Below are 10,384 nucleotides of genomic sequence, written 5' to 3' on the forward strand. Positions count from 1 at the left end.
AAGTTTTACATATTTTTATTACAATCATAAAGGGATCTGCTGCTGCGCTCACAGCGATTTCTTTCTTTCTTTTTAAGGCATTTGTGTCTTTTGTGACAGAGAAACCTCAGTTTTTATGTTTCCCTATTTTTCCTCCTGGATTGTTGCAACCTTTTAAAGTAGTTCACGGTCTCTATATTGCACAAAATTGTCAGTGTTCTGCAGTGAAGCAAGTAAATGGAGTAGCTGACATCAAAAAGATATTTCTTTGTAACAGAGACTGAAGTATTCCGATTATGGCCTGTTCTTGTGTAGAGAAGTCTTGCCTTTCATCATTTTGATCCTTTTCTTCTATAAGTGTGTAGCAGGGACTCGCGTCCTCTGATCTGCAGCATGCTATAGATGTTAGCATGCATGCCTTGAGGTCCTTCATAAATATGCATCACTCACAAAATACTGTAGCAAACTAAATTCATTGTTTTTTGATCTATTAGGCTTTTTGCAAATTGATAGGAATATCATTGCAGGCACAGGGTATTTATAATTCGTTCTTAGCAAGAGTTGTTTGGTGTTGCTTAGTTCACAAATGTCATTTAGTTTATATTGTAGTTTCTGCTCTAGCTGTGAGTTGAAAGTGGGCATGTGCAAAAAAAAAAAAAAGTATTTAAGGGTTTATCCTGATTATTTTTATGGTATTTCTTAACCGAGAAAGTGTTTCTTTTAGCTTTCCCTCATCGTGTTTTTGTGCTGCATTTTGCACATTGGATCACATGTATAAAACTCCTTTAGGCATGAGAGGCGGGAGGATTTAGGAAGATGGATTGTATATTGTTGTATGGAATTATACTGTGGAGCACAAGTGTAGCATGATTGTTGTGAAAGTGAGGGGTCGGAGAGAATGAGACGCCACATTTCAGCCTGGCCTTTCCCGGACACCACCATTTTGAATCGGTGCACTGTTTGGCCCATTTGGTAGCAGTGCCTTTGGAGAAAAGTTTACACAAAGTATTTTTGTAAAGCAGCTCTCTGACTTGCAGTTAAAGCTCCTGCTTAAAAGAAAACCAATAAATAAAGAGTAATGCTAACGTGTTGCATCATAGGAAAGATTCAATTTTTTTAATGTGTGCCACAGTTGTGGCTGTGCTGTTCAGAATTGTTACGTTGGTTCAATTGGTTAAGCATTGTTTGCATTTTTTTTATATACACAGTATATAAATCACAGGTTTAAAAAAGACACGTGCAGTTGCCTATGCTGTTGGTTTCTGTCTTTGGTGCCACATTGTACAAAAAAAGTGTTATTGTTTTGTGATTGTTTTGATGCCAATTTTAAGTTCTACTTTCAGTCATAGGAATTTCTTAGCTGCATGAAATATTTGTCGGGACATCATGCTGAAAGCAAAAGGGAAATCTTTGTCACATTAAATCAGGTTTTAGTCTAAAAATGTGTTCTTGAGTTTTGCCTTGTTTCCCCCTTTGGGCAATGTACATAGCTCTTATTTTATTTATTACAGTATTATTTAATGCTTTGAAGTTCAAAAGAGAAAAAAAGGTCAATAAAGTTTAATGCATGGTGCAAACACTGTAAGCTCTTCTTCTGTCTTTATTTTATCTGTTGATGTATGAGATATTCAGTCATGGTTAAATTATTTAGCAAATTCTGACATTAAATTGTTGTTCAAATGTAAGTAAAAGCTTAGAAACCTTTTATTCCACAATAGTTTCTCTTGTTCATCATCTTGGCATGGGCCGGTATAAGATTCTGACGGTATGATAACCTTAGATAAAAATATCACGGTTTCATGGTATTGTGATTACTGCTCTAAAATACATTCTTTATAAATGTTTGAGTAAAAAAAAACAACAACACCTTTTTCCCCTTTAAACACAATATATTTTATTTTGAGTAACGTTTATAATATTTTGGAACAGGCTAAATGGCTAAATAATTGTTGATTTTTGCTGTCTTCATTAGTTTCAAAAACACTGAATTTATTACAATTTAAAACTGCATCTTTGGATATCTTTTCCACTGGAGATACTGTTACATACCTTAGGAACGGTATTACAGAAAACTTTGGCGGTTATAAAACCTTGACTTTTCCAAACCAGGGTATACCTTGAAAACAGTAATCGTCCCATGTCTCGCATCATGTTATTATATTTGTTATTATACCTGTGGTATTTAAACAAAAAATAAAAAATAAAAATAAATGAATAAATAAATAAATAAATAAATAAATAAATAAATAAATAAATAAATAAATAAATAAATAAATAAATAAATAAATAAATCTTGGTGATTGATTAAATGTAAAATAATTTATTAGGGGTATGAATAACTTCTTGGTCTTAACTGTAACAACCTGACACTAAATACACATTTGGTTTATACTGATTTATGTTCAAAATCAATGTTTATTCTATTAGTTAGACCTCCAGAGACCTTTCTGTTCCTGGATTCACTGCCTTGGTTTCTGGAAATCGGACTGATTATTATCTGTGAACTGTCTTTCCATTACAAAATTGCCACATTTAAAAACTGATCGTTACTGTGCCTGATATACGATATTAAGTGAGTCTCAGACCAGACAAAAAGCACTGCATTAAATTCAAGTTTAATGCATGGTGCAAACACTGTAACTCTTCATCTGTCTTTATTCTCTGTTTTTATTTTTTCTATCGATGTATAAAACTTATTATAATAATTAGAATATTCGGTGAAGGTTAAAATTATTCATACCCCTGCAAATGCTAACATTAAGATTTTGTTAAAATGTTAACAAAACCTGAGAGATATTTTTTTCCACAAAGATGCTTCTTGTACATTGTCTTATATTTTGGAAGATGCTTGTGGCATTTCCTGACAAAAAAAAAAATAAAATAAATCTTGTTTGTTGATTAAAAGTATTTGAGGGCTATTTCATTGTCTTGACTGACTCGGACTCAACTTTATTTTCCCATTTAAGGAAACTAAAATTGCTGCAAGGTGCAATAACACAGGCAAAGTTCCATGTACACATAACCAAAATATTGCCAAACAACACACAATATTTTTTAGATGCATCTCCCTCCCCGCCTGACTCCTTTAATGTCCTAATAGCCACTATTATAAAATAATTTTTCATTCTATTTTTCCTGCATACAGGAAACCTAAAAAGACGTCCTGATGGCAGAGGCTGAAACGCAGAATACAATGGGTGATCCGCTGTGCATAAGATACCATGAGCTCTCTTTAAAACAATTACGGTAAATTACCATAGGACCAGTTTGGTTAAAACCGATAATCTTGCCTGCGACCTTCACAAGATTATATGTAACAACTTGACTCTAAAAGCACATTGGTTTAAACTGATTTTTGTGTCAAAATCAATATTCTATTAATTAGGCCTCCAGAGCCAAAAAAAAACAAAAAAAAAAAAAAAAAAAAAACAACAACGACATCTTGCGGATTGATTAAAAGCAAAAGAATTTGCTAGGGGAGTTAAAAAAAATAAAAAATAAATAAATTCCTAATACTACTAATACTTCCCTTCTTAGACTTTACAGACCTGAAACTTGCCTATAGCACTTATTCATTGTTGCTCTTAGTTGTGTAAATTGCTTCCTTGTCCTCATTTGTAAGTCGCTTTGGATAAAAGCATCTGCTAAATGACTAAATGTAAATGTAAATGTTAAGTTAGTAATTTTGGTTTTGACTATATAATAACCTGACTCTAAATAAACATTTAGTTTACACTGATTTATGTTTCATGGTCTGGTTTATATTGAAGTTGTGCTTTTGCAAAGTCTGACAATGTCCTGGCAGAAAAGTATCAGTATGCTTATCACTACATTAAAAGATGTCTTTTAAAAACATATTCAACCCAAAAGTTCAGGGGTAATTAACATGTTTCTGCTCTTTGAATAAGGCATTTATGAAGAAAACAAAATAATATAAAACAATTTGAAAAGCCTTTATGTGCCTTGTGATGGATGAGGAGATTCTTTCCAAAATGTATCCAGAAAAGCTCTAAAAAGGTGTATAAGGAATTATTATTTTGTATTATTTATTAACATGGCTATTCTTTAAAACTGCACATACGCATTTCGGCAACACTTGCTTTCATCAGGGTAACATGATATCTCATTTAACTTTTAAAATACAACTCCGTTCAAAATAATTCAGCAAAAGCGAAAAACATCCATCAAAACTAATTAGTGAAAATACTTTCATAAATTTAAATTTTATATAGTGCTTTAAAACAAGATGAATGTTGATCAAAGTGCTTAACAACACATGGCAACAATAATAAACAACTGGAGAGACAGGACAAAATAAGCTGCAATAAAATTTAAATAATAAAAATAAATGTAAAAGTGAGTCCTAAAAAAAAAAAAAAAGAAGAGATAGGTTTTGACAGATTTTTTTTTTTTTTAAACTCAATGTAGATGAAGCTCTAATTTCTTTAATAGAATTTTCTTGAAGTATACAGAAGTTAGAGATGCCTTAAACTAGTTTAAGTGAGTTTTAAGTAAAGCCAGACAGAATCTGCTGACTTTTTTTTTTCTTTTTCTTTTTTCTATTTCTGCACACAATTTTGTCAAAAATCTGTGGATTTATGAGGAATTATTTCAGGAGTATCTTAACAAGAAACTTAATATGTAAAATAAAAAAAATAATATATATATTTTTGCTTTTATTTAATGTTTGCAACTCAAATCCAATTAGATTCACTTATTTAGTAAACAAAGCAAGTCTCTCATTTAATATATCTAGTAAAAGACAGAAAATATTACTTTACAAAATCTATTGTAAATAAATCATACAAGCATTTTCATATTAGACAATAATATTACTGAAATTAATTTAAAAACTGAATTAATATATAATTTACACACAACTAAATAAATATACTCAATGATGGGCTGTGGAATTCTGCAGATTTCTGCACGCACAGATTGTGTGGGCCTAGTTTTGAGTTTGAGTAAATGTAGAATACATCATATTTTTAAACTATATATTTAGTGTGAACTTGATACAGGTAAAAATAAATTCTTAAATAACGTGTTATGCATTGTGCATCACTAAGGCATTAAAATATTACAGAATGTTATGTTGAATGCTTCATAACCACTAGATGGCACAGAAGTACACAGATTCACTGCATGTTAAAGGAACAAGCCAAAACAATCACTTAAAGTCCTCACAATCTGGCCATGTGATGACAGCGTTCAGTCATTCTTGCTCTAAACCTACATTATCTTTTTGAAAGATTCCCCAATACCCATTGATAACCTATATGTGCAGTGTTGTACTATAATATACCTAATAGGAAAGCTGTTCAGACTCACTTTGGTATTTTTAGGCTTCTTTTATGTTTTGTAGGTATTAGCAAAGTGCTGACGCAGACAGGAAAGATCGGTGTGTGGAACGGTGTGGTCACAGATGGACTGAGCTTTTCTTTTTCCTTTAGAAAGCCCTCCATGAAAGGTTTAGACAAGACAGGGTTTTCTCACCCTTTATTCCAACACAAATATGATCAATATTTGTGCCCATCCGTCAACATCACTTACAGCTGTTAATACAAATTGGAAGGGATGTCATGAACGAAAGTGTTACTGTTATTTTTTGTTCTAGCTGTAGGCTTTTAGCAAATTAGAAATATCTAGTCACTGACACGAAGAGGTGCGAGTGCCTTATTTGCTGTGTTTTGCGATTACGCTAGTAATGGGACAGATGTTAGCATTATAGTGCGATTTGCAGTAGTCAACAAAGACAGGAATCACAATTTATAGATGATTTGTATGCGGAGCCGCAGCGTTTTATCTTAGGCTACAGACCCTACAGATATGTGGAAGAGAAGATAAATGCAGCAGAATTTTTCAAGTTGTTTTCATTCACAGGCTAAAAAAGTAAATAAAATTAATTAAAACAGTCTGTTATCTGCTTAAACGAACACTGTGCTATATAGCCTAAAAAAAATCAATATTTATTCTATTAATTAGGCCTCCAGAGCCATTTCTGTTCCTGGATTCACAAAACTGCTTTGGTTTCTAGAAATCTGACTGATTATTTGCTGCAGATACATAAGGTACATTTGAATTACGCAATCAACTGTCTATATATCCAGTATCGGATCCATTTGAAACACGCTAATGTGATTTGTACTAGCAATTGCGTAACAACTGTTAAAAGCAACATACCGACCCTATTCAACATACCAAGCTGCTTTTGAAGAACTTTTCATAGCATCTTTTTATTGATAGTTTTATTTTTATTATTGTAATGCACCGGTCCAACTTCACCCAACACGCTCTGAGCTGGAATTGAACTGGCGTCTCTCCTCATAGAAGTTGATTGCTCAAACAAGGAGGCTAATGATCATGGCCTTGTAGTAAGGTTTACCTGCATAGCATTTTGCTAGCTGGCCTCCATTGTATTCACCCCCCTAAACCTCACTCCTATCCCTTACGAGCCCCCACATGTAATCAACGAGTCCTACTGCACCCAACCCGGTCTGAGCTGGGATCGAACCTCTGATTCTTTGCATGGGAGTCGAATGCTCTAACAAGGAGGCTAAAGACCATAGCCTTTAGCGTCTGTCGCTAGAGCACCTTTTAGAGGTCAGAGGAGTGAGGTTTACCTGCACAGCACTTCACTAGCTGGTCTTTGCGACAATATTTTTTTTAAAAGGAAGGCTTTTGACCTTCATTAAATCTGTCATCATGTCAAATTTATGTTATTTTATATTATATATTTTGATGATTACTATTATCATTGAAGTGACATTTGTTCAAATGGGTGATTTATTCATTCAAGCAGATGACCGAATCTTTGAACGGGTCACTAAATTACTGACTGACCGGATTTATTCAGAGACATACATTTCTGTTGGAATATCTAGTCAATTTGATGCGTGTTCAATAAAAAAGGTCAGGAGAGGATTTTCTTTAACGTCAAAAATATTAGTTATTTATTAGATACAAATGAATAATTCGAAGACAGAGCTCTGGGTTTTGTTACACCAATGCAATAAAAGAACTCCAGCATTTATACACAGCTGATATTAAGGAGTTTTGGTGTAGCGCTACTTGTCAATCATTCTGCTGTCCTTTGGCTCTTGTACCCAAACATACTTCCTCTTTCAGCAACCTTTCTTCACATACCAGAACTGAACAGTTAAGTGCACTTTCATTATATTTCTACAAACATCCAGCTCCTTGTGACAGTAAACACGTTTAGACTTCTTGTGGCAGGAAGTCTGGAACAAGGCCCCTCTGCACTATTTTTATTCTTTGCTATTTTCATCTTGTTTGAAGTTCCTTCTACGAAATGTTCCATAATATGCAACATGGTAGGAAAAAATAAGTATATTTGGTTAATACATGGTACAAGCAAGAGGTTGATTAATCTGTTGTTAGTCTAAACATTTTTTCTAATAAAAAAAATAGACAAAAGTAATAAAAAATAAATATTTTTTCACCGCAATTCATTCATCAACAGAACTTTGACTTCACTCTGTCCAAAATACCATGCATCCCATCTATATTTTGTCACTCACTCCAAATCAACCAGAACCATTCTTACCTGAAGCTCACATGCATAAATGAATAAAAATGTAAAAAATACACCTACCCGAGATAGATCTAATAAACTTATGCTGCATCCAAATGCGCCTATGCGTCCTAAATAGAATAAAAAAAAAAATTATTATGTCCCAGAAAGTAAATACTCTTTTGCTACACACTCAAAAGAATGTGCTTTTCCAGAACAAAAATGTACATATTTTAGGACATACGTATAACTATGGGACGCAGTGTTAAACTTGAGTGCAAACCAACAGTATTTATTTTTCAAACCTATCTGGACCTTAACATAAACAGTAGTCGCAGTCAGTAAGGAAACATCCTGGTGCCTTGCTGACTGATTGGGCACTGCTCCATTACTTTCATTTATTTACTTTTTTAGGCTATTATTTCACTATTTTATTGGCTTCCCTTACTGGTAGGTAGAAGTTATTTCTAATTGTACATATCTATTGTAGAGTAATATTTTCTGTGGCTTAGCTGATGAAAACAAGTGGTTCAAATTGGATTTGCTTTGTTCTGTCTGATTTAGCTGATTTGGTCTGGCACTGTTTAATACTGATGCTCACTGTAACCCCATTACATTTAATAACTTTGCAGGTTATTTTTACTTTAACCTTTACTGTATAACTTTCTCATTGAAATTTTGGATCCAAGTCTACTTTGGTTGGACCTTGGGTTTTTAGACCCACGTGGATCCTTTAAGACCACACAGTACATCCTGGTAACTCTTTACCAACATCACACAACTCATTAGCAGTACAGTTAGAAACTCCTAGTAATCTAGTGTCTCTCTGTTTCAGTAATTTGCACTTTAGATTTCTAGATTTAATCTGATTCAACATTAAGATCCAACATAACTTCTAAGCGCTTTAGGCAGAAAACATTCTACCTTTAAGCCTACATAAAACGGTCAAATTTGTAACCTTAGACCTTTATTTTGGTCATGATTTGGATTGGTATATTGGCAGGAATAGCCAAAAATTACATTGTACAAATAAAAATTATACATTTTTTCTTTTATGCCAAAAAAAGTTAGACCTTAAATATATTTAATCTTATTTTTTTAGCAATATGAAGCTAAGAATTTAATTTAGACAACTTTAAAGGCAATTTTCTCAATATTTTTTGCACCCTCAGGTTTCATATTTTAAAATAATTGTCTGTCGACCTAATATTGTCCCATCATCTAAAAGTTGAACAATTAAAAAAGCTTTCCATTGATGTATAAAGCTCCATTTCCTCAATTGTGAATAGTGGTACAGGGTCACATTTGTCTTGGTGAACTTAATAACTTTAGTTGCACAAAGGCAAATTTGAATCAAGTATGAAAGTGATTTGGGATTGACAAGAATAAAAACATCTCACCATGATTCGAACACCAAGGCCAATTAGATCTATTTCACTCCCGCCACCAAGCAGACCTTGCAGATTAAACAGAAGATGAGATGCCTGCCAAGGGTTTTGTGAAGTGATTGCCATTTTAATTTCAGGAACATCAAAATGATATGCTTGCCTTCTTAATTAAATCAGAACTGCCAATTCATTTCCTGCCTCTCCATTTTTGTCTTGAGCTTTAGGGTTTTCTCTTTAATGAATGTGGACACTTTTTTTTAAAGTCGGTGATGTCCGTGCATGTCAGAATGATAATTTTCAACAGAACTTTAATGAGAAATGCTAATGGAAATGGTCTGCTTATAGGTCGTGTGGACTGAGGGCATGAAGTCTGGCCAATCACGTTTTTCCTTCACAATGAAATCAGTGGTGTCTAGCAAAGATCTGCTCTTTTATTGAATTAGAATTAGATCAGCTGAAAAGGGCCTGGTAAATGTTAATGTCACAACAAGTGTAATTTTAGCTGCTGGCAGCGTGTGGGAAAACATTTTCCTATAGAACTATAAAACTATATTGTTCCATATATAAACAAGTAACATTATTATGTAAGTAATTTGCATAAAATGTGGCTAAATCATTTCTATGTAAGACCTTTCTGAACAGCTTCTCTCAGTTTGCTAATGTTTTCTTAGGTGCCGTTTACTCGAACGTGATGTAGGAGTGTGGTTTCCCCGCCCACCAATTTGATTGACAGCCACATATTAACATGTCTTCCGAGTAACATGTATAATCAACTCCACAAGATAAAAGCCCGCAAAGCAACCGGGATTAAAAGATCTGTTCAGCTCTCTGTAATCATCAATCATCATCAAATGTGATCAAGAACGAGTTTACCCGCGATTTTACCATCTTTACTTCATCACCACAGCCGCATGTCAGTACAATTATAAAAGAAGGCGCTTCAATTCTGGTTTGTGGACTTTAAATTAGGATTATTTTGTACATTAACATATCCATACAGCAGTGGATATTAATATATATCCTGTCATATTTACCGTGCAAAAACAGTGCAAAGATAAACAAGTGCTTTGTGTGTGCGTGAACTTTGTAATGACATTGTGTGTGACTCATCATTGCAGAAAGGCTTGAATTAACTCCACAACAAATACATCAGGTAATAATAAGTGGGAAAATTCTTACTGTAGTATTTTTCACAAACGTTACGTGAGATCTGCTTCCTTAATGTCTGTCATTGTATTGTTTATCTGACGCAGTCGAGGCAAAGATTGAGACACTCTTGACAGGTACATAACATTTCCTCAGTAAATTTAAAAAGGATAAATCGCTCTTTTCGTTCTTTGCATTTGGAAACTGCACCCCACATCATGTTAAAAGTCTTTGGTATGATGCTTCTGTTTTTATTGAAAAAGGTACTTTTTTTTTTAATTGTAATTTTTGGATATTTTAATTATGGTAATTTGAATAACGACATTTTTGTTATTGA

The sequence above is a fragment of the Danio rerio genome, chromosome 3 (assembly GCF_052040795.2).
Source record: "Danio rerio strain M-AB ecotype USA chromosome 3, GRCz13ab, whole genome shotgun sequence".
NCBI classification, from domain to species: domain Eukaryota; kingdom Metazoa; phylum Chordata; class Actinopteri; order Cypriniformes; family Danionidae; genus Danio; species Danio rerio.